The sequence below is a fragment of the Amblyraja radiata genome, chromosome 7, assembly GCF_010909765.2.
Source record: "Amblyraja radiata isolate CabotCenter1 chromosome 7, sAmbRad1.1.pri, whole genome shotgun sequence".
Classification (NCBI taxonomy): domain Eukaryota; kingdom Metazoa; phylum Chordata; class Chondrichthyes; order Rajiformes; family Rajidae; genus Amblyraja; species Amblyraja radiata.
In genome coordinates this window covers 9,833,832-9,858,518 of record NC_045962.1, presented here as the reverse complement: position 1 = coordinate 9,858,518, position 24,687 = coordinate 9,833,832, and the positions used below count along the sequence as shown (strand labels likewise).

General features: G+C 43.6%; 1 protein-coding gene across 5 annotated transcripts in view; it reads left to right on the top strand.

Annotated features, from left to right (window-relative positions):
* Positions 1-1,784: 1,784 nt before the first annotated feature.
* The window catches only part of znf148 (zinc finger protein 148), a 60,175-nt gene continuing 37,272 nt past the window's right edge, over positions 1,785-24,687 (top strand). Inside the window, exons 1-3 of one of the 5 annotated variants that reach the window (XM_033023684.1) lie at positions 1,786-1,911; positions 6,052-6,057; positions 19,838-19,902. The gene's annotated coding sequence lies outside the window, so the exon portion shown is untranslated. Of the gene's footprint in view, positions 1,912-6,051; positions 6,058-19,837; positions 19,903-24,687 lie in introns of all 5 variants that reach the window. The other 4 variants (XM_033023683.1, XM_033023680.1, XM_033023682.1 and 1 more) reach the window with 4 other exon arrangements.

Here is a 24,687-nt window from a genome sequence, read left to right as displayed (position 1 = left end):
ACGTTCACCAGGTGCTGGTGCTCCTGCAAAGGCATATGCAAATGTATCCATTCTGATTGGACATATGTGAACATTGGGCATTGTGACATCACACAATGGAACGTTCACCAGGTGCTGGGGTTCCTGCAAAGGCATATGTAAATGAATCCATTCCGATTGGACATATGTGAACATTGGGCATTGTGACATCACACGATGGAACGAATCAAAAGGAAGAAAGGCATGCAGCCGGACGGACGCCAGACAGCGGCAGGCACAGAGTTTTATATAATAACTAGACCAAGTGCAGACCCGTTGGGTCTGTTTCCCCAACGGCATTTGCGGGGGGGGGGGGCTGAGGCATCACACTCACATTAACCACCCCCCAAACACACAGGTGGGGGGAGGGGGGGTGAGAAGAGGGGAGGGAGGGGAGAGGAGGAGGAGGAAACGGGACAGATTTGGGAGGGAAAGGAGAGCAGGGTAGGGGGTGAGAGAGGGGGATGGGGAGAGAGATGTGGGGAAGGGGAGGATGGGGAGGGGGAAAGGTGTGGGTGGAGAGAGGGGAAAGAGTGGGGAGGGAGAGTGGAGGGGGAAGGGGGAAAAGAAGTGGAAGAGTGGGGAGGGAGGGGTAGGGGGAGTGGTGGAAGAGGGACAGAGGGGGAGGGGGCGGGGGGAGAGGGAATGGGGTGGGGTAGAGAGTGAAGGGGGGTGGAGGAGAGAGGGATGGGTGGGAGAGGGGTGAGGAGAGGGAAACATAGAAACATAAGATTCTATAAGATCCCCCCTCAATCTTGTAAATTCTAGCGAGTACAAACCGAGTCTATCCAGTCTTTCTTCATATGAAAGTCCTGACATCCCAGGAATCAGTCTGGTTAACCTTCTCTGTACTCCCTCTATGTCAAGAATGTCTTTGGGCATTGGGCATTGTGACATCACACGATGGAACGAATCAAAAGGCAGAAAGGCAGCCGGACGGACGCCGGACGCAGGCAGCAGCCACAGAGTTTTAAAGATAGATAGAAAATAGATAGATAGATATACAATTGATAAAGTAAAGAGAAACAAGTAGGCCAACCCTGAAGTAAATAGAAGAGGAAGCTAAGATGAAAGCTCATGCTCCAATCCCACTGCCACTGGTGACCTTGATCTGAGTCTCAGATGTTCATTAGATTTTCTGCATCTTTTTCATGAAAGTGATCATATTCTGCCTGGAACAACAAACAATCTGCTGGAGAAATTCTGCAGGTCAGGCAGCATTTGTGGAGGCAATGGACAGTTGATGTTTTGGGTCAGGAAGTGGGCTGAGAGAGTAGGACGGAGATAGCCAGTATAAAGTGGAGGGGGAGCTGGCATTAGGGTCAGTGGAATGAGGCCACATGTGGTTGCTAACCATTTTAACTACCTTTCACACCATTTTAACTACCTTTCACCACACTGACCTTTCTGTCCTAGGCCTCCTCCATTGGGTCTCGACCTGAAACGCCACCCATTGGTTCTCCCCAGAGACGCTGCCCGTCCAGCTGAATTGCTCCAGCATGTTGTTGTGTGTGTGTGTGTGTGTAGGTTGTGTGTGTGTAGGTTGTGTGTGTGTAGGTGTGTAGGTTGTGTGTGTAGGTTGTGTGTGTTGGTGACGTAGGAACGTGTTGCCATAATGGCGGCCGACTTTCCCATACGCCCCCGCGCCGGTGCAAGGCCCATGGCGGGGTGCTGGGAGCGCGGCGCACGCGCGCGGGGCTGGGTGGGCAGCGGCCATGATGGCGGCGTGTGGACGGGGAGCGGCGGCGGCGGGAGGAGCGCGGCTCGGCCGGGGGCGGCCTGGACGCTGCAGTTGCGGCGGCGGCCGGTGAGCGGGGCGGCGAGGCTGGGCCGGGCCTGGGCTGGCGACGGGCAGCGCCCGCATCCGCTCGACTCGGACCGGTGGCGGTGGCGGTGAGTGACCTGGAGGCGCGCAGGCCCGAGCGCCACAAAGGGGCGTCCGTCCGTCCGTCCGTCTGGCCTGCGGGAGCGCGCGGGGCCGGGGACGGGAGCAAGTGGCGGGGACGCGCTCGTGGCGGGAGCGCACGGCGGGGGGGCGCGAGTAACGGGGGCGCGCGCCGTCTGACGGGTGTCTGGGAACCTGGCAACGTCTGTGATGTCACAATGACCGTGACGCAGCCCCGACCCGCAGGCCTCATTGTTCCTCCCCTCCTCCCATTGCCCCCCCTCCCCTCCCCCCTTTCCCCTACCCCCCCTCCCATTGCCCCTCCCCTCGCCCCTCCCTCCTCTCCCCTCCCCTCCTCCCATTGCCCCCTCTCCCTTCTCCCATTGTTCCCCTCCCATTGCCCCCCTCCCCTCCTCCCATTGCCCTCCCTCCTCCCATTGCTCCCCTCCTGTCATTCTTCCCCTCCCCTCCTCCGAATGCCTCCCCTCCCTTCCCCTCCCCTCCTCCCTTTGCTCTCCTCCCATTGCCCTCCGATATTTGTAATGCTGGCAAATTGGGCAAATAATCTGCTCACATTTATAAAATGATAGCTAGGGAAGTGGCTACAGTTCGTTATGATACAGGAAGATGGGGCACTCATAAGTTCAAGTGTATGGCCTGAAATATGGCATTCCATAAGTACTCATTTGTTTGAAGGAACTGCAGATGTTGGTTTACAGTGAAGACAAACACAAAATGATGGTGTAACTCAGCAGGACAGGCAGCATTTCTGGATAGAAGGAATGAGTGACGCAGGGGCCTGTCTATTGATGCATTTAGGTGTCAACATGACTAACTAATAGCCAAGTACCATTTAAAGTGGGATGTAGAACATCTTGGAGTTGTTCACTAACTTTTCTAAGGATTTTGCAGAAGACAAACAATATGACCTGAAGGACTTTGACATAATTAGCTTTATAATGGAATTGTTAGAAAATGTATATATCAGATGTTTAAACTTCATATCTCCCCGATTGGTCTCAGCTGGGTTCTCAGCATAACATTTGGCAGAAAGATAAACATTGTCGTTTTGGAGAGGAAGTTAAGAGATTATGGTCAGACCAGAGTGGTTGGGTTCACCTTTGTAGGTAAGTTTATTGGCCAAGTATTCACATACAAGGACTTTGCCTTGATGCTCCGCCCACAAGTAACAACATGACATACAGTGACAGTTACGAATGCCTCAGAAAACACTAAACATTAATAATAATAAAACATTAATGATAAAACACCATTGATCAAGCATGTGAACTAACAAAATGCCAGATCAAAGAGAGGCTACAGATTTTTGGCTGTTGAGTAGAGCAACTACTCGTGGATAAAAACTTTTTATGTCTGGCTGTGGCAGCTTTGACAGTCCTGAGTCGCCTTCCAGAGGGAAGTGATTCAAAGAGTTTGTGGCCAGGGTGAGGGGTCAGAGATGATCTTGCCCGCTCGCTTCCGGGCCTTTGCAGTGTACAGTTCATTAATGGAGGGAAGGTTGCAGCCAATAATCTTCTCTGCTGATCGGACGATTAGCTGCAGCCTCCAGGTGTCGTGCTTGGTGGCTGAGCCAAACCAGACCATGATGGAGAAGGTGAGAACAGACTCTACGATGGCCGTGTAGAATTGGACCATCATTGCCTGTGGCAGATTGTGCTTCCTCAGCTGCCGCAGGAAGTACATCCTCTGTTGTGCCTTTTTGACTGTGGAGTCGATGGTAGCCCCCCACTTAAGGTCATTGGAGATGATGGTTCCTAGGAACTTAAAATACTCCACAGATGTGACTATGGTGTTGTTGATGGTGGGGTGAGGGGAGGGGGAGCTCTCCTAAAGTCTACAATCAATTCCACTGTCTTAAGAGCATTGAGCTCTAGGTTGTTGCTACGGCACCAGGACGCCAGTTGTGACACTTCCTGTCTGTAGGCATATTCCTCCCCATCCTGGATCAGTCCAATCAGGGTTGTGTCGTCCGCAAACTTTAGAAGCTTGACAGAGGTGTCTGTGGAGGGGCAGTCGTTGGTGTAGAGAGAGTAGAGGAGAGGAGAGAGTACGCAGCCTTGCGGAGCTCCTATGTTGAGTGTTTGCGGGTCCGAGCTGTGCTTTCCCAGCCTCAATTGCTACTTCCTGTCTGTCGGGAAGTTGGTGATCCTCTGACAAAGGGGTTCAGGCACAGTCAACTCGGAAAGTTTGGAGTGTAGTAGCTCTGGCACAATGGTGTTGAATGCAGAGCTAAAATCAACAGACAGGATCCTCGCATAGGTCCCCTGGCGGTCTAGGTGCTGTAGGATGAAGTGCACGCCCAGGTTGACTGCATCATCCACAGATATATTGGCCCGATATGCAAATTGCAGAGGGTCCAGCAGGGAGTTTGTGATATTTTTCAGCTTGGCCAGCACAAGCCTTTCGAGTGTCTTCATGACTACAGAGGTCAGTGCGACAGGCCTGTAGTCATTAAGACAAGTAATCCTTGCCTTTTTGGGTACAGGGACAATAGTGGAGACTATGAAGCAGGCAGGGACAGTACATGTTTGCAGGGACTGGTTAAAAATGCCAGCTGTTTGGCACAGAGCTTAAGAACACAGGGGGAAACATTGTCAGGTCCTGGAGATTTCCGGCTCTTTTGTCCTTTGAAAAGCCCCTCCACCTCTATTTTTATTTCTGATATTGGATAAGTTATGTTGTACAGCACAGAGGGTTGTCCTTTGTCCTTTTGTCCTTTGAAAAGCCCCTCCACCTCTATTTTTATTTCTGATATTGGATAAGTTATGTTGTACAGCACAATTATCACAGTCAGGATAGCTTTTTTCAGTGCTGTAATCCATCAACTGAGCACCCACTTAGCTGCTGGGGTTGGATGTAATGTGATGGCTCATGGTAACGAGAGAGGGTCGTATAAACCAAAGATACTAGAGGAGCAAGTTAGACCACTCCTACGAAATCCAAAGGACTGACGTGTGGTACGTAACGGAACGTCCGCCATTTTAGGAATAAGACCCTGACCTCCGTTATGCCTCTAGTTTAATCCATGTCAGTCTATTGGATTTTGCAGGAGTTTTTCTTGATCTATCTTAGCCTTCTATGATAGACCATTATAATCTTTGTTTATAATAAATAAGGTGCTTTTAAAAAAAATTAATAAAAGGGGAAATTATTAAGTGAGCGCAATGAAAGGTCTCTGGACCATATGCATTGTATGATCTTTGGTTTAATCAGTGTTGTGGGGGAACGGTATGTGTGTGTTTCTGCATGTGAGAGGCAAGAATGAGATAATAGATTTCAAAGTTCCTCATGGATCAGAAGCAACTTTGATTTAAAGCAACTCATGATGTACGTGAGCCATTCTCAGGATGTACATAAGCCATAAAGGCAATTATATTTGCCTTTATTTTTTGCCTATAAGATATTAGGAACATAAGCCATAAAGGCAAATATATTTATATATTATAAACCCGTCTAGATATTGTCTGTCTGTCTGTCTGTCTGTCTGTCTGTCTGTCTGTCTGTCTGTCTGTCTGTCTGTCTGTCTGTCTGTCTCTGTCTGTCTGTCTATCTCCCTTGATTCGTCGCTACGCCAACGTCAGACCCAGAAACGCCGAGTTTTTTTCCATTTCGGTAGAGATATCACTTTTCATTCCAAGTATCCACTCATTAAATTTTGTCGTGTTTATGTACACATTTTTAATAAAATCCTTCTCCCCCCCCCCCCCCCCCCCCACTCACTCATTTTGTCGCCTCCTGCTGGCCAGCGACCATAACGGCTGCTGGCGCCCGCATCTCGCCTCAAAGACGCCATTTAAAAACAGCCGCACTGCTGATTTCTGAGCCGCTTGAGTTGGAGGACCATGTCTCCCGTGGGGGCTATGAGTAGGGAACGGCTGCATTGGGGGAGCAGACCCAACGGGTCTGCACTTGGTCTAGTATATATATATATAGTCAAGTCAATTTTATTTCTATAGCACATTTAAAAACAACTCTCGTTGACCAAAGTGCTTTACATCAATGCAGGTACTAACGTGCTACATAGATCTAACAATACATACATACATACAGCGCTCCCTCAGAGAACCTCGAGAAACGCTTGTGAGTAGAAATAAGTTTGAAGTCTAGACTTAAAGGAGTCGATGGAGGGGGCAGTTTTGATGAGAAGAGGGAGGCTGTATATGATACACACATGTATATAAATTTGATATTGATGTGTATAATTATATAACACACGTACATATCTCTCTAGTTTATATATATATATATATATATATATAAACTAGAGAGATATGTACGTGTGTTATATAATTACTCCATTGTCCGGTGTAGGAAATCTTATCAACGAGTATTCTGGACCCACTGTCGGCATCTAAAATTACAGTAAAATATCATGTAGAATTAACTTATAAGAACAAATTTGATTATAACTGCATACCTGCAGAATGGATGATATGTTGCTTAAATGCAATTGTTTTCAGGGGTGGGGAGAGACATGTATATTGAAGATGCATTTTTCCTCTAATATGTCAATTTATTTTGAATGTAGAAGAGCTTACATTAACATGCATGCCTTACAACAAGAACAAAACCAAAAATGTACAGCAGTGTAAAAATTGATACCTTTATTATTGTTTAAGAAGGAACAGCAGATGCTGGAAAATCGAAGGAAGACAAAACTGCTGGAGAAATTCTCCAGCATTTTTGTCTACCTTTATTATTGTGGTAAGTCTAGATCTACAAAAGAAGACTTTCTAATAACTTGCTCATGTACCAAAAAATGATGTCTTATATAATATAATATATTGTTGGGATCATAAGAATAGAATTGTATGTTACAGTCATCATACATTGAGAAGGAGATTAAAACTTTAATGTGTGCTCCTCGTGGCATGTCGTTGTTCCCCATAACACTATTTATCATGTATTTTAAACACCGTCTCCGCGATCTGAGCTATCGGAAGAGATCGGGCAGGCCACACATTCAGAAAGTAATCATTTTTTTCCTTACCTTTTGTCTTTAGTGGGGAACCTGAAGAATGTCAGGTCGGGTCGCTTACATTGGCGATTCCAGCACTTTATAGCAGAACAGCTCGCTACGCTTGTAAATGTGGATGCCATGACAGAAGCCCATTTAAAAAAAATGCTCATATATTTGATTCCCAAAATGCCGCGAAAAAAATTACCCATGATGCCCATGGCCAACTACGGCTTTTTCGCCTAGTGGTCTATCTTGATCCTCTACTATCTTTGGTATAAACGGAGTCTGCCCTGCCTTCAGTAGCGTTCATTACTCCTGATATTATATAAATGTAACATTTGATTATAGCACAGTTGCACTCTCCTGCTTCTTGTTATTGAAGTAACAAATTGTATTCCAAGAGAAAATGACACACTTTATTTATCAAAGACAGTTGCTTCGTGTGATTCTAAATGTTAAGTTCCCGTGCAAAATTGTAACAGTACATGGGCTCACTGTATGAAACTGTATGATAATCCAAATGAAATAGTTTAATAGTTATGTAGTTCTCAAAATCTTGACTATAATGTGTCATAGTTATACTGTAGTGAAAATGCAAAATCAAATTGCACTTCAACACTATCCTGCAGACAGTGAGGTAATTCATCAGTTAATCTACGTCTGGCTAGTGGTTCTTTATTCCAGTTAGGTGACATAAGTGCGTTGCTGTGTTTGCACTGGTACTGGCTCCACAGCAGTGACCAGGGCAATATGTGTCAAGTTCTCATGCCTCTTTGTAGTTTGTGTACCATGCATTGAACTCGCATTGCTGGTGAACAGATTGGTTCAGTTATTGGGTAAGCTGGGGTCAAGATTATAAGAATAATGATTAACTAAGATTCAAATGGATGCAAAACCATATTTACTGTTTGGCAATCGGTATTCCATTTGCATACTGATTTTATTTGAAATATTTCAACCTATAACATTCTTAGTTTAGTTTAGAGATACAGCATGCACATAGTCCCTTTGGCCCACCGAGTCCACGCTCACCATCAATCAATAGACAATAGGTCAATAGACATTAGGCCCTTCAAGCCCGCTCCGCCATTCACTGTGATCATTCACAATCAGTACCCTGTTCCTGCCTTGACACCGCTATCTTTAAGAGCTCTAACTCTTGAAAGCAACCAGAGAATTGGCCTCCACTGCCCTCTGAGGCAGAGAATTCCACAGATTCACAACCCTCTGTGTGAAAAAGTTTTTCCTCATCTCCGTTCCAAATGGCCAACCCCTTATTCTTAAACTGTGGCCCCTGGTTCTGGACTCCCCCAACATCGGGAACATGTTTCCTGCCTCTAGTGTGTCCAATCCCTTAATAATCTTATATGTTTCAATAAGATACCCTCTCATCCTTCTAAATTCCAGTGTGTACAAGCCCAGTCGCTCCATTCTTTCAACATATGACAGTCCCGTCATGACGGGAATTAACCTTGTAAACCTACACTGCATTCCCTCAATAGCAAGAATGTCCTTCCCCAAATTTGGAGACCAAAACTGCACACAATACTCCAGGTGTGGTCTCACTAAGGGCCCTGTACAACTGCAGAAGGACCTCTTTGATGGTATACTCAACTACTCTTGTTATGAAGGCAAATATGCCTTTAGCTTTAGCCTTTAGCTTTCTTCACTGCCTGCAGTACCTGCATGCTTACTTTCATGACTGATGAACAAGGACACCCAGATCTCGTGTACTTCCCCTTTTCCTAACTTGACACCATTCAGATAATAATCTGCCTTCCTGTTCTTGCCACCAAAGTGGATAACCTCACATTTATCCACATTAAACTGCATCTGCCATGCATCTGCCCACTCACCCAACCTATCCAAGTCACCCTGCATCCTCATAGCATCCTCCTCACAGTTCACACTGGCACCCAGCTTTGTGTCATCTGCAAATTTGCTAATGTTACTTTTAATCCCTTCATATAAATCATTAATGCATATTGTGGTCCCAGAACGGAGCCTTGCGGTACCCCACTAGTCACTGCTTGAAAGGGATCCGTTAATCCCTACTGTTTGCTTCCTGTCTGCCAACCAATTTTCTATCCGTGTCTAGTACCCTACCCCCAATACCATGTGCTCTAATTTTGCCCACTAATCTCCTATGTGGGACCTTATCAAAGGCTTTCTTAAAGTCCAGGTACACTACATCCACTGGCTCTCCCTTGTCCATTTTCCTTGTTACATCCTCAAAAAATTCCAGAAGATTAGTCAAGCATGATTTCCCCTTCGTAAATCCATGCTGACTCGAACCGATCCTGTTACTGCTAGTCAAATGTGCCGCTATTTCATCTTTTAGAATTGATTCCAGCATCTTCCTCATCACCGATGTCGGGCTAATTGGTCTATAATTCCCTGTTTTCTCTCTCCCTCCTTTCTTAAAAAGTGGGATAACATTAGCTACCCTCCAATCCACAGGAACTTGTCCAGAATCTATAGAACATTGGAAAATGATCACCAATGTGTCCACGATTTCTAGAGCCACTTCCTTAAGTACCCTGGGATGCAGACCATCAGGCCCTGGGGATTTATCAGCCTTCAGTCTCATCAGTTTACCCAACACCATTTCCTGCCTAATGTTAATTTCCTCCAGTTCCTCCATCACCCTAGGTCCTCTGGCCACTAGTATATCTGGGAGATTGTTTGTCTTAGTGATGACGGATCAAACTCGTCTGCCATTTCCTTGTTCCCTATAATAAATTCATCTGTTTCTGTCTTCAAGGAACCCACATTTGTCTTAACTAATTTTCTTCTCTTCACCTACCTAAAGAAGCTTTTACTATCCTCCTTTATATTCTTGGCTAGCTTACTTTCATACCTCATCTTTTCTTCCTGTGTTGCGTTGGTGAATTTCTACGTGAACCTCAAGCTCATCCACTTTATTTCTAATACTTCGTGCATTCATATATAATACTTTTAATTCATTACTCACCTCACCTTTCACATCGATTCCTATTTCACTTGTCCATACTCTGCTTTCCCTTCGTTAGCTTTCTGCCCAGTTAATTCTGGTGTGTTTCTTAACTTTTCCTATGCTCTCTTTCCCTTTAACTCCATCCTTGTATTTTTACTCTTACAATCACCCGTTCATACCAGTTCTATGTCATCACACTTTCTCATCCACTCCCGACATACTTGAGCCGATTTAGAGGCCAATTAACCTACAAACCCGCATGTCTTTAGGATGTGGGAAGAGGCCTGAGCAGCCGGAGGAAACCCACGCGTCCACCAGGAGAACATGCAAACTCTGTACAGACAGCACACGAGGTCAGGATCAAACCCGGGTATTTGGCGCTGTGAGGAGCTCTATAGCTAATTGTTTTGAACTTTATTTGTGGCATTTCAGTTCCCCTTATCGTTGTATGTGTACGTTTCATTGTTTGTCAGGAAATGTTTCCTCTCTATGAATTATTTGATGTTATTGGTGTAAGATATTACGGTAGTGGATACTGTTCACCATCTACCACCTGATTGATGGTCACTTTTAAGTCTGCACCCAATCTCACTGTGTTGTCCGCTTTCGGCACCACTACCATTGGAGTAGCCCAATCACAGCGATCTGGTTTAACTCTCACGCTGTTTTGTTCCATCCTTTTGATTTCAGCTTTCACCTCACTTTTCAGCAAATATGGCCATGGTCGTGGTTTACAGTAGACAGGTTCCACATCGGGCCGAATCCTGATGTGTGCTTGCTTGCCCTTTATACCATCGTAGCTGTTCTTGAACATAGCTGGATGTTACTGCAACAACTGATCGACTTGGAATACAGATTTGCAGTCAGTTTCAGTATGCGGAGCCCATGCTTGCCCATCAACGTGGTCCCTATTGACATAACCCGCAACAAGTAATGGCAACTTCAGAGTCTTGCCTTTGTGTTGTACATCACAAACTATCTGCACGTCTCCAACATTTCTCCAAGGTACATTTTCAGCAGAATGTTTGTTTCTGAGAGAGGTGTATTGCTAAACTTGGATTCATAGGTGTCTTTGCTTGTAATTGTGCAATCAGCAGCCATAGGCATAGTCATTTATTGATTGTTCACCTTGACCTTTGTCTGAAAAATTTCCTTTCAATACCCACCGTTCGTATTGTAGATGTCGTTCATACAGTCCAAGTTCATCACTCTCTGACTGATCTTCAAGGTTGTGAATCCCACACCTTTTCTTTTTGCCAAGCCTTTTGTGCTTTGTCCTGTGATTATGCTCTGCATGCTGATGCAATATGGCCTTTTTTTTACAGTTGTGACACTGGAGTACTTGAACTGGCATTTAATTGCTTTGTGTTGACCATTGCATCAATAACATGTATCTGTGCTTTTCCCAGAACTTTGCCATGAAGGCTTTTTCCTTGTCTTGTCATGCTTGTGTTTTGGAATTGCCTTTTGACTGTTGACAGTGCCAGCATGTGTTGGTCGAAACTCATGTACATTTTGAGATGCCATCTCCATGGCCAAAGCATGACAAATCAAAGGAAAGGGGGCTAGTGTGTTCAGTAATTTTGATTGGATTCACTCATCCAGCAATCCACATACAAATCTATCATGTAAAGCTCAATCCAGAAATGTCCCAAAATTGAGGTGTAGAGACAACTTCTTTGACATGATAATGTACGCACCTACAGTCTCACCAGACTTCTGGTTTCTTGTGTGAAATTTGTAACTTTCTGCAATCTCTATAGGCTTAGGGTTGAAGTGAGCACCACATTTTGAAACAACCGTCTCAAATGAAACATTCCTTGCTTTCTCTTTGACTAGGATGTTGGTAAGAATTGCATAAACTTCAGGGCCAATTTGAGTTAATAGAATGGCCTTTTTGCATTCCCGATGGACTTATTTTGTGCTCTTACATGTACTTGATCACCATCCTCCGTTTCGTCAGCTTCAATAATGTAATTTGCTTTAAAAAACATTTCCATTCGCTCACAGTACGAAGAAAAGGTTTGTCGAAAGTCCCTAGTTGGCCGTTGTATCCCATGGATGCCATCCTGCCACATAGACACAACAAAAAGATAGCCTGACAATCTCTAGACGATTTGTGTAGCTGCTGTTTTAAACTACAGTCCCATGCATTGGATCTGCAGTCCATCATGTAGATATTACAGTTGTGGCAAATAGACAGAAACAGACACGTTTTCAGTTTTGTCATTGCCAGTTTGGGTCTTCTCTATTTTACAAATGTACACTGCGCATACTCGCACATATTCACAAAACTGATAATGAATATATCACATGACACAACACACCATTCTGGTACTCCAATCTTAAAGGTACAGTTACCATTATATACTCGACCATTGGCTACTCCAGTTGCATCATATCACAGCTGTTGGGTGCCAGCAATCTCACTGAGCCGATGACAGATACAAGCAGATATTGCAGGTGAATGGTTCCTATCACAAAGGCTGCAAGATCTTTGTGGGGGCTTTTTCCCAGGTCAGCAAGATGTGCCACCTCTGTTCCATTGACAATTTCTGGACGTTGATTTCTTGACATTTAGAATTTGCTCTGTTGGCTGGCACTGACCCACCTCATAGTTAAAGCGGGAGAAGCCCACTGACTTCAGCTTTCCTCAAATAACTAAAACTTTGACTAGAATGTTAAATAGTTCAGTTATAAAATTCAATCAGTTCTTCTACTGACCATAAATTAAAGTGTCAGTGGATGAGCAGCAGTGAGTTGTGATTGCATTATCAGCATTGGTACTAGGTTGTCAAAAAGCCCAAAGTGGATGGGTGCTTCACCAATTACTTTCTGGAACTGCCTCACGTGAAGTCTGAAGAAGGGTCTCGACCCGAAATGTCACCCATTCCTTCTCTCCAGAGATGCTGCTTGTCCTGCTGAGTTACTCCAGCTTTTTTGTGTCTATCTTCGAAGCAAGTTTTAGGTTCAGTCTTGTTCTGATCAATGGTACTTGTCTTGGGTAAGTCATTCCTGGTGTACTTTAAGTTTTGGGTCCTGGGCAGTGGAAGAAGATGAATCATGATTGGACATTAGAGGCATGAGTGTGTCTTGATGTCCATCTTGTCCGCACTACCGTCAGTCAACCATAGCTGAACCTTGGGTCTCTTTCCCACAGTTCACTAATTATTGGTCTCAAGCTTTCAATGTGTTTGAGCATCCTGCTGGGGCAGAAAACCTTGAGAAGAGACATTTCTCCTCACCCCACTGATAAAAGCTAAAACTGTGAGCATGCTGTCCAATTCTGCATTTGGCAGCCTGAGGAAACTATCTCTTGGCATCTATCCTGTGGGCCTTTCTCAAAATGTTTTAATGCCACCTTTGAGTCATAGAATCATAGAGTGATACAGCGTGCAACCAGGCCCTTCGGCTCAACTTGCCCACACTGGCCAACATGTCCCAGCTATACTAGTCTCATCTTCCTATGTTGGACCATATCCTTCCAAACCATGTACCTGTCTTAACTGATTCTTAAAATCGGGATTGTCCCTGCCGCAACTACTTCCTCTGGTAGTTTGTTCCATACACCTTGTACTCTTTGTGTGAAAAAGTCACCCCTCAGATTCCTATTAAATCTTTTCCCCTTCACCTTAAACCTATGTCCTCCGGTCCTTGTTTCACCTACTCGGAACAAGAGATCCTCATGATTTTATACACCTCTGTAAGATCACCCTTCATCCTTCTGCGCACCAAGGCAATTAGTTATTTGTAACTCCAGTCAATGTAGGAAGAACTTCCCTCACTCACCTCATTGGCTGTTATGATCATCCCCATTACAGGCTTTGGAAAGCGCACAGAGGAAGTTTACCAGAATTCTGCCTGGATTAGGGGATATTATCCACAGCGAGAGGTTGGAGTATTTTCTCTGGAACGCCGGAAGTTGCGGGGGGGTGTGATAGATGTATATAAATTTGGAAGAGGCATAGGTAGGGTAGACAGTCATACTTTTATCTCTGGATAGAAAAATCAAATAGAGAGCATGGCTTTAAGGTGAGGAGGGGACCGCTCAAAGCTTCTGTGCAGGGAAAGTTTTATTTGGTGGTGGAATGCCTGAATGCGCTGTTGGTGGTTGAGGCAGATGTGATAGTGGTATTTAAAAGGCATTAGGTTAGGTTCATGGATGTGGAGGGAATGGAAGGCTTTGGATTATGTGCAGGAGGATCATGCTTTGCACAGACATTGTGGGCCATTGGGCCATTTCTTGTAGCTTAGTTTATTGTCACATGTACCGAGGTACAATGAAAAGCTTTTGTTGCGTGCTAACCAGTCAATGCAATTGATTACAATTGAGCCATCCAGAGTGTACAGATACACGATTAAGGGAATCATGTGAATAACGTTTATTGCAAAGTTAAAGATAGTCCGAGGATCCCCAACTCTTGTAATGTACTGTTCTGTGTTCTCATCAAACACACTCCTAATCCAATGATCTGGTCCAATGTATCTCCAGCTACTCGACCTCTGAGACTAATATACATGCTCCTAGTTATGGAGACCAAAACTGTATCAGATATTAACTGTGCACACTGTTTCAGATATTATTCAAATCATCAGTGATCTGCACAAATAGATTGGAATTATTGGTGGAATGAGGAAAAAGAGATTAATTTGACCCATTGTGCAGATTTGATGAAATATTTTAATTTCACAGAGATAAGAGAACATAATGATGGAGGAGAATTCAACATTATCACGTATTTAAATGTCAATAAAATAAATATTCCTACTGGAATAAATAGGAATAATGCAGTCAAACTTAAATTGTCTTAGCAGAGATTTTTCAATCGACTGTTATGTCTAACGTGACAGAATAAACTAAATAATCGATACTCCATCAATAGTTGCAGGAGTAGGCCATTCGGCCCTTCGAGCCAGCACTGCCATTCAATGTGATCATGGCTGATCATCCACAATCAGTATCCCGTTCCTGCCTGCTCCCCATACCCCCTGACTCCACTATCTTTAAGAGCCCTATCTAGCTCTCTTGAAAGTATCCAGAGAACTGGCCTCCACCGCCCTCTGAGGCAGAGAATTCCACAGACTCACAACTCTCTGTGTGAAAAAGCGTTTCCTCATCTCTGTTCCAAATGCCTTGCCCCTTATTCTTAAACTGTGGCCCCTGGTTCTGGACACGCCCAACATCGGGAACATGTTTCCTGCCTCCAGCGTGTCCAAACCCTCAATAATCTTTTATGTTTCAATAAGATCCCCTCATCCTACTAAATTCCAGAGTATACTAGCCCAGCAGCTCCATTCAGCACATGACAGTCCCGCCATCCCGGGACCTAACCTTGTAAGCCTACGCTGCACTCCCTCAATAGCAAGAATATGCTGTTCTCTCTTTAACTGCAATCCAATTACGTTGTATTTTTCTGCTCTCCCTTTTAACAATCTGCAATTACTGTGAAGTGGGTCTCCACCATATCTGATCAACTGAGGCATCATTCCTGCAGTATTCATGGAGACTTGTCACAATGTCAACCTCGCTGAATTTAAAGGTGGTTTCCCCACTTGGAGAGGAGTATTTAAGTGTCAGAATATATTGGTTGTGTAAAATGAGGAAGTGAGAGATAAAGATGGAAAATAAGTCATTTTCAAAAAGATTGCAGCCTGCAACTAGCAACACATTGCAGATTCTCTGTCTCTGCCCCCATGCCATTTTTTATAATGTGTTTGTTTACTAAAACTTGGTGAAACTAAGACCTGGAGAAACCTTTTTTATTTGATTAAACCGCGAAAGAACAATTGATCTGTACATGGCGAAAGACATATAAAGCTGGAGTCACAGTGGGACAGGCAGCATCTCTGGAGAAAAGCGATAGGTGATGTTTCGGGTCGAGACCCTTAAGAACTTGGCGTATGATTTTAAAATTGTCTATTTTTGTGTTGAATTTAAGCATGCTTAAAGGGAAAGTTGCAGATTTGTTTTAAGATTGGGAAACATCCTTGGGAGACAAATGGAAGGCAACATAACAGCACAGTGTAGGAATGAACTGCACATCTGAATTTCCCTGAGGGGAACAATAAAGTATTGTATTATTATTATTATTATTATTATTATTATTATTATTATTATGTTGGTTTATACCAAAGATAGGCACAAAGTGCTGGAGTAACTTTGCGAGTCAGGCAGCATATCTGCTGAAAAAGGAAAGGTGATGTTTTGGGTCGGAAACCTTCTTCAGACCTTTTTTGCTGCCAAGTCAAGCTGTGGTACTTCCTCTTAGTCGCTTTCATTGGAGCATCTGTAGAAATTGGTAAGAGTCTTTGGAGATATGCCCATTTATCTTGTGTAGGAAAGAACTGTAGATGCTGGTTTAAATCAAAGATAGATACAAAATGCTGGAGTAACTGCGGGACAGGCAGCATCTCTGGAGAGAAGGAATGGGTGACGTTTTGGGTCGAGACCCGTCTTCGGTCTGATGTCAGGGGAGTGGGCGGGACAGAGATGGAATGTAGTCTGCGACAGTAAGACTGGTGGGAGAACTGGGAAGGGGGAGGGGATAGAAGGAAAGAGAGAGAGGGAAAGCAAGGGCTATTTGAAGTTAGAGAAGTCAATGTTCATAAGGGCCTCGCTCTGACAATGGAGGAGGCCCAGGACAGAAAGGTCAGATTTGGAAGGGAGGGGGAGTTAAAGTGCTGAGCAACTGGGAGATCAGGTAGGTTAAGGCAAACTGAGCGGAGGTGTTCAGAGAAACGTTATGGGAAACGTTTTGTGTGTTTTTAAATTTTCGGAATTTGAATTTAAATTCTTGGAACTCTGGAATGCAGTTTAAGGTTTTTCATTGAAACTAATGGTAAAAGCCTTTTTCATTTGAATATTGGGTTGCAGGAAAGCAGTCCTTTCATAAATTAAAGAATATTTGCAGCTAAGCATTAAGTCATAGTGATTCAATTGGTAAGGTTGCAACTAAGTTGCTGGTTGTTGCTCTTTACAGTTCTATTGAAATGATTGTGGCGTGAGTTTCATCCGCTGTACAATTAAAAAAAAAATTAAAATAATGAATGAACAGCATTAAACTTGCTTGCTAAAAGACAGGAGCAGTAACCTAAGGCTGCATCGTACCGATAACCCTGTGATGAAGCTATGTATGTGTGTGCTTGGTATTTCGACTAAACACTATTACAAATGTTGCCATTTTAATACAATTGCAGCACCAAGTTTGAAATAGTCATGATGCAGGGGAACACCCTTTGGCCCAATTTGCCCATGTTGACCTCAGTCTGACGAAGGGTCTCGACCCAAAACGTCACCCATTCCTTCTATCCAGAGATGCTGCCTGGCCTGCTGAGATACTCTGGCAATGTGTGTCTATAATTTATCTATGTTTGTCCCACGTGCCTGCATTTGGCCCACATCTCACTCTAAACCTTTCCTATCCACGTACCTGTCCAAATGTTGTTTAAATGTTGTTATAGAACCTCCCTTAACTACCTCCTCTGCCATCTCATTCCATATACTCACCACCCTCTGTGTGAAAAAATATGTTTGTGGATTCTTTGTGATGCCCATAATAAGTTGGAACTTTGGGTCTCTTATTTATTTTGCTTCAGAAAACAATGTTTAGTACTTTGTTTTTGGGGTATTAATGACTGAATCCCTGCCACAGTATTGCAAGCACATTTCAATGTGTGATAAATTGATCTTTTCATTGACTTGATAATGTTCTAAATTGATGTAAATATCTTTCTCCTCAGGAAAATGTTTAAAGGGTAAAATGACTTATCAGGTTGTTTTGCAACATTTTGTCTTTCACATGGTGAAATGGTTGGAGTAGGGTGTCTGTTGCACTTAAGGAAACTGGCATCACTTCTGACACTAATATACCACAAGCAGCAATGTGGCGAATGCATTTAACTGTTTCTGGTTGTCAGTTGTTGAGAAGGGGAAGGAACTGCAGATGCTGGTGAACACCGAAGATAGACACAAAATGTTGGAGTAACTGGAGTTTCAAAACGTCACCCTTTCATTGTCTCCAGAGATGCTGCCTGTCCTGCTGAGTTACACCAGCATTTTGTGTCTATCATCTTTGTTGAGAAGGGGATATCTATCAGCCTTGGTGCTCTCCTCTTAATGTCAACCTGAAACACTTAACACTGCATGGCTCCTCGCAGATATTAAGTCTAACGGATATTTCAGATATATTATGGATTGAACAAGTTATGTTGCTATTCATCAAGGGCAATGTTCTAATTTTTTGGAAGGTTTACTTTACACCTTTTGATTACTGACCACATCTGTCTTTGAGAAATGGATATTGATAACTTAATGATACTTTACTGTCATATGTAACTAGCTACAGTGAATTTTTGTTTGCATATAATTCAGTAAAATCTTACTATTCATAGGCACAATCATACTTGAGTACAAGAGTTGTACATTGTTGGCTAAAACTTCAGTTTATTTGGACCCCTGACAACTATTTTTCATCGGTTAAATGTAGTTTTGCTAAGCAGTTGTCTTTAGAAACGTTGCTTTGGTGTGGTGTGGTATTCAATCTTCAATTGCAATTTTGTAAGTTTTAAATTATTAATGGCGCATGTGGATTTGTATCCTTTTCTCATTATTTGAACTATTACTGCGTATATTTTGATTATATTAGACAATTTTAGCTATAGCTATCAAAAATTCTCCAAAAGGAATCTTCTTTAAGAGCCATGGTAGATACTTTATCCTCCATATTTGCTTCTGCATTGTTAGTGGTGACTTGATCACCCATCTCTTGCTTTCATTCATCTCCCTTAGATTTTCTTTTTTTAAATAATTGTACACCCAAAACGTTTCTGGAGAAGAGAAACACATGTGTTTCTCATGTGCTTTGTTTTGTTTAATGCTCACATATTCTGGTTCTAATTTCAAAATTATGACCCAGAATTCTTGATTTTCTACCCATGAAATCTTTTAATATATTTTTTAAATACTGCTATGAGATCACAACCTTGATTTCAAACCTGTTCTCATTGTTTAATCTTCTAAGGTCCAGATATAGTTATGGTATTTAGTCTTTCCAATCGGCTGGGATGTCTATCAATTTGGCAACGTGAAGGCAGCTTGAGCTCATCTTCATTGCTATTTATTACCTTTCACTAAACTGGGAGAAAACAAAAGTTTCCTTGTATTTTAAAACAACCTCCTGAAGGTGTATATCGCCTGGTTGTTAAGGAGAGGTGCCTCTAACATCTGTGGTGATGGCATCCAAATTTTTGAACAAAATCCAAGGCACATTAACCAAGGGTACCTCGCTGGGTAACGAATGGAGTCTTTATTATTACAGGTCAATATTTTTTCCCCCGTGAAAACACACAAAAACATTCTGCATGGTAGTTGTGTGTCCACAGTGGCATCAAATGGCATCAAAAGCACAAAACAGAGGGGGGCAAATAATTAGTGGGAAGGAACTGCAGATGCTGACTTAAACCGAAAATAGACATAACATTCTAGAGTAACTCAGCGAGACAGGCTGCATCTGTGGAGTTCCTTCCCTCTAGAGACGCTGCCTGTCCGGCTGAGTTAGTCCAGAATTTTGTGTCTATCTTCGAGGGAAATAATTAGTTCTGCTGTTTGTAGGAATGAACATATGTACATGCGTATGTTGGACTTTCTAATATGGGAGTTTGTTTGTATGGAGGTGTATTTGTAATTCGGGGGCTGCCTGTATGCTGTTTTCTGACTGCCAATGTGATCAGGAATCCATGGCTACAGCATGATTGCTGATCCTCCATCGAGAAGGAGTCCTGCTCGAACTACCCAGTCTGATTCATGCCTTAATCCTTGAAGTGGCCACTGCAGGGCAGAGAATTTTATGCACAACTCCCTATTATCATTGCAACCAAAAGCTTGATTTGGGGGATTGCTGGTCCAACTCCCCAGTCCCCACTTGCATGTATATCATTTATTCTTGATGAAGGTTTAATAATGTTTTACTAACTTCTGACTATCGTGTTACTCCAACAGATTGTTCAATGCGCTGATCCAAGTTCTGCACCATAATGGAGGAAAATTTGCAATGAATCAATATGGTAGGCATGACTCCATTCAGTTCAATCACAAAGCAAAATAGAGTGATACACTGTGGAAACAGGCCCTTCGACCCAACTTGTCTACACTGATCAACATGCCCCATCTACATTAGTCTGACTTGCCTGAGTTTGGCCCATATCCCTCTAAACCTGTCCTATCCATGTATCTATCTAATTGCTCTTTAAACATTACAATAGTCCCTGCCTCAACTACCTTCGCTGGCAGCTTGTTCCATATACCCACCACTCTTTGTGTGAAAAGGTTACTACCCCTCAGATTTCTATACAATCTTTCCCTCTTCACCTTAAACCTATGCCCTCTGGTTCCTGACTCTACAACTCTGGGTAAGTGTGCGTCAACCCGATTTATTCCTCTCATGATTTTAAACCGATTAGGAAACAGGGAGATGCAACGAGACCTGGGTGTCATGGTACACCAGTCATTGAAAGTAGGCATGCAGGTGCAGCAGGCAGTGAAGAAAGCGAATGGTATGTTAGCATTCATAGCAAAAGGATTTGAGTATAGGAGCAGGGAGGTTCTACTGCAGTTGTACAGGGTCTTGGTGAGACCACACCTGGAGTATTGCGTACAGTTTTGGTCTCCTAATCTGAGGAAAGACATTCTTACCATAGAGGGAATGCAGAGAAGGTTCACCAGATTGATTCCTAGGATGTCAGGACTTTCATATGAAGAAAGACTGGATAGACTCGGCTTGTACGCGCTAGAATTTAGAAGATTGAGGGGGGATCTTATAGAAACTTACAAAATTCTTAAGGGGTTGGACAGGCTAGATGCAGGAAGATTGTTCCCGATGTTGGGGAAGTCCAGAACAAGTGGTCACAGTTTAAGGATAAGGGGGAAATCTTTTAGGACCGAGATGAGAAAAACATTTGAGTAGTGAATCTCTGGAATTCTCTGCCACAGAAGGTAGTTGAGGCCAGTTCATTGACTATATTTAAGAGGGAGTTAGATGTGGCCCTTGTGGCTAAAGGTATCAGGGGGTATGGAGAGAAGGCAGATACAGGATACTGAGTTGGATGATCAGCCATGATCATATCGAATGGCGGTGCAGGCTCGAAGGGCCGAATGGCCTACTCCTGCACCTATTTTCTATGTTTCTATGTTTCTATACACCTCTATAAGATCACCCCTCATCCTCTTGCGCACCAGGGAACAGATTCAAATCTCTCCCTATAGCTCAGACCTTCGAATCGTGGCAACATCCTTGTTAATGTTCTCTGCACCATGATAGATTTGCTGGCAGATGGAAAAAGTATATTTCATATTTGTCAGCTTCTGCTGAGACACTTGTCCACAGGCATGATGCATCCTTGGACACTTTGGTCAGGTGGTGGGGACAGGCGAGGAATGTCTGCTGGCTTTCTGGCCACGGCCGTATTAGACAAGGTGTGCCTGCCTGGTGCTCACGGAAATTAAATATATTGGCACACAATGTTCTATCTAAACTATTCAGTGTTCTTAAAGCAAATTAACATTTTCTAAATTCTATTGAATATCCCATCTTCCACCTGGATATGGGATTGGAAAGGGAATGGTGCACAGAATGGGTGGACCAGGAGAGTTGCCGAGGAGAACCAGTGGGGCTGGTAGATGGTGGGGTTTGGAGTGGAGATCGGTGAGGATTGGGACATGGGGAAATTAGTGTAGCTTGAGGTAGGGAGAAGGTAACCTCACAGGCATAGTGACCCAAACGCAAAGTGCGGGAGGAACTCTGTGAGTCTGGTGGCATCCAAGGAGGGAATGGACAGACAATGTTTCCGGTCGGGGCCCTTCATAATATAGTCAGTAATGTATCGAGGAAGAGCAGATAGGTGCAAGGAGCAGTTGAGTTTTAAGGTCAGCTTAAACCCCAGCAGAGCTGTGTGTTTGGGGGGGGGGGGGGGGGATCAGGGTCAAAAACACCCGTGTTGTTCTTGGGTGGCCTTCATATTTTCACCATTTACTATTCACCATTTATTTTTCTACACAATGTGGAGAATTCCCCTGTGTCAACAGACTTTGCCCTGGAGTTAGACTGCAACCTGAGTCTGTGGTACTGTTACTTTTTATCCAGCATTTAAATTATCAGTTTTGCATTGCAGCACATTAAATATGCAAACAAGACCATCACCTATCCTAGTGCTTGTTCTATAATCATTGGATGATGTGACATGGTCAAGTTGGAAAGGATCTTCAATTCCTTATTTTTATGTTGGGCACAAGATTTGGCTAGATGGACACACATACTAAATATACATTTACAACTTTTTCACTTGTGGTACATTTGATCTGGACTGTTTGATTCTATTTTACCAACTCTTGAATTATTTGAATTATTTTTTTATGAGTGGAAAATGCTGTAAATGTTCAACAGGTTTGGGCAGCATCTGTGGCAAGAGAAAGAGAGTTCATGTTTCAGCTTGATCTTTTATCAGAATTTGAAATAGTGAGTGCTGAACAGATTTTTACGTTGTGGTGCTGGTGGGGAAAGTGGAAAAGAGAGTACAGAAGACAAGGTGGCAGGATGAATTAAATGACAAAAGAGTGAGAGAATAAAGTAGGGAAAGTTGAGGGGAGTCATTGGAAGCAAAGTGGACACTTCCCCTTTTGGAACCCTGCAACTGTGCTCAGAAGCATATTGATTTAAGCTTCACCAAGGTTTCCAAAGAACACACGCTGCGGCAGTTAGATTTCCAGAATGCCCAATCTGAATTATCTGTCCAAAATAGTGTATAAATTGTCGGAGCAGAATTAGGCCCTTCGGCCCATGCAATCATGGCTGATTTATCTTTCCCTCAACCCCATTCTTCTGCCTTCTCCCCATAACCCTTGACGCCCTTACTAATCAAGAACCTATCAATATCCACTGTAAAAAATATCTATTGACCTGGCCTCCGTCGCCTTCTGTGGCAATGAATTCCACAGATTCACCACCCTCTGACTCTCCTTTCTAAAGGTCATTAAGGTCATAGGTGATAGGAGTAGCCCATCATGTCTACTCCGCCATTCAATCATAGCTGATCCATCTCTCCCTCCTAACCCCATACTCTTGCCTTCTCCCCATAACCTCTGACACCTGTACTAATCAAAAATCTATCAATGCCTTAAAAAATACCCACTAACAGCCTCTACAGCCTTCTGTGGCAAAGAATTCCACAGATTCACCACCCTCTGACTAAATAAATTTCTCCTCATCTCTTTCCTAAAAGAAAGTCCTATTGCTCTGAGTCAATGGTCTCTGGTCCTAGACTCTCCACATCCACTCTATCCAGGCCTTTCACTATTCGGTAAGTTACAATGAGGTCCTCCCTCATCCTGCTAAACTCCAGCAACCTTTCACAAAACCATGCTGACCAGCCTATTTTATCATGAGTTTCTAAGTACAAAACCTCATCCTTTATAATGAACTCTAAAATCTTACCTTATTTTAGTGTTGGGCACAAGATGTGGCTAGATGGGCACAGATACTAAATATACATTTTCAGGCTAATCTGCCTATTAATTTTCACTCTTCTGCTTCACTCCCTACTTGAACAACAGTAATATTTGCAACTTGCCAATCATCTGGAACCCCTCCTGACTCTAGTGATTCGTGAAAGATCACAACTAATGCTTTCACAATCTCTAAAGCCACCTCTTTCAGAACCCAAGGGTGCAATCCATCCAGTCCAGGTGACTTATCCACCTTCAGATCTTTCAGCTTCCTAAGCCTTCTTCTTAGTGAAAGCCACTCCACTGACTTACAGCACATAACCCTGTTGTTTATTGTTACGTGTACCAAGGTACAGTGAAAAGCTTTTATTCCGTGCTAACCGGTCAGCAGAAAGACAATACATGATTACAATCGTCATTCAGTGTACAGATACTTGTTAAAGGAATAACATTTAGTGCAAGATAAAGCCAGTAAAGTCCGATCAAAGATAGTCCAAGGGTCTTCAATGAGGTAGATAGTAGTTCAGGACTGCTCTCTAGTTGTGGTAGGATGGTTCAGTTGCCTGATAACAGCTGGGAAGAAACTGTCCCTGAATCTCGAGGTGTGCATTTTCACATTTCTGAACCCTTTGCCCAAGGGGAGAAGAGGGAGTGACCAGGGTGTGACTCGTCCTTGATTATACTGGTGGCCTTGCTGAGGCAGAGTGAGGTATAAATGGAGTCAATGGAAGGGAGATTGGTTTGTGCGATGGTCTGGGCTGCGTCCACAATTCTCTGCAATTTCTTGGGGCTGTTCCCAAGCTATCAGACAGGGCATCACTGCAAACTGAGTGTAGGATCTATCAGAAAGTGGTCACTGCAAACTGAAATTTGTCTTTCATCCATGTTGTCGTGAATTTTGAGAATTGTAAGGAAGATGAGTAAGTTATACAAGGTAGACAGAAAATGCTGGGGTAACTCAGTGGGCGAGGCAGCATCTCAGGAGAGAAGGAATTGGCGACGTTTCGGGTCGAGACCCTTCTTCAGACTGATGTCAGGGGAGGGGACGGGACAAAGATAGAATGTAGGCGGAGACAGTAAGACTAGTGGGAGAACTGGGAAGGGGATGGAGAGAGAAAGCCAGGGCTATTTGAAGTTGGAGACGTCAATGTTCATACTGCTGGGGTGTAAACTACCTAAGTGAAATATGGTGAACGACCTAAACGAGGTGCTGATCTTCCAATTTGCGCTGGGCCTCACTCTGACAATGGAGGAGGCCCAGGACAGAAAGGTCAGATTGGGAATGGGAGGGGGAGCTGAAGTGCTGAGCTGAAGAAGGGTCTCGACCCGAAACGCCGCCTATTTCCTTCGCT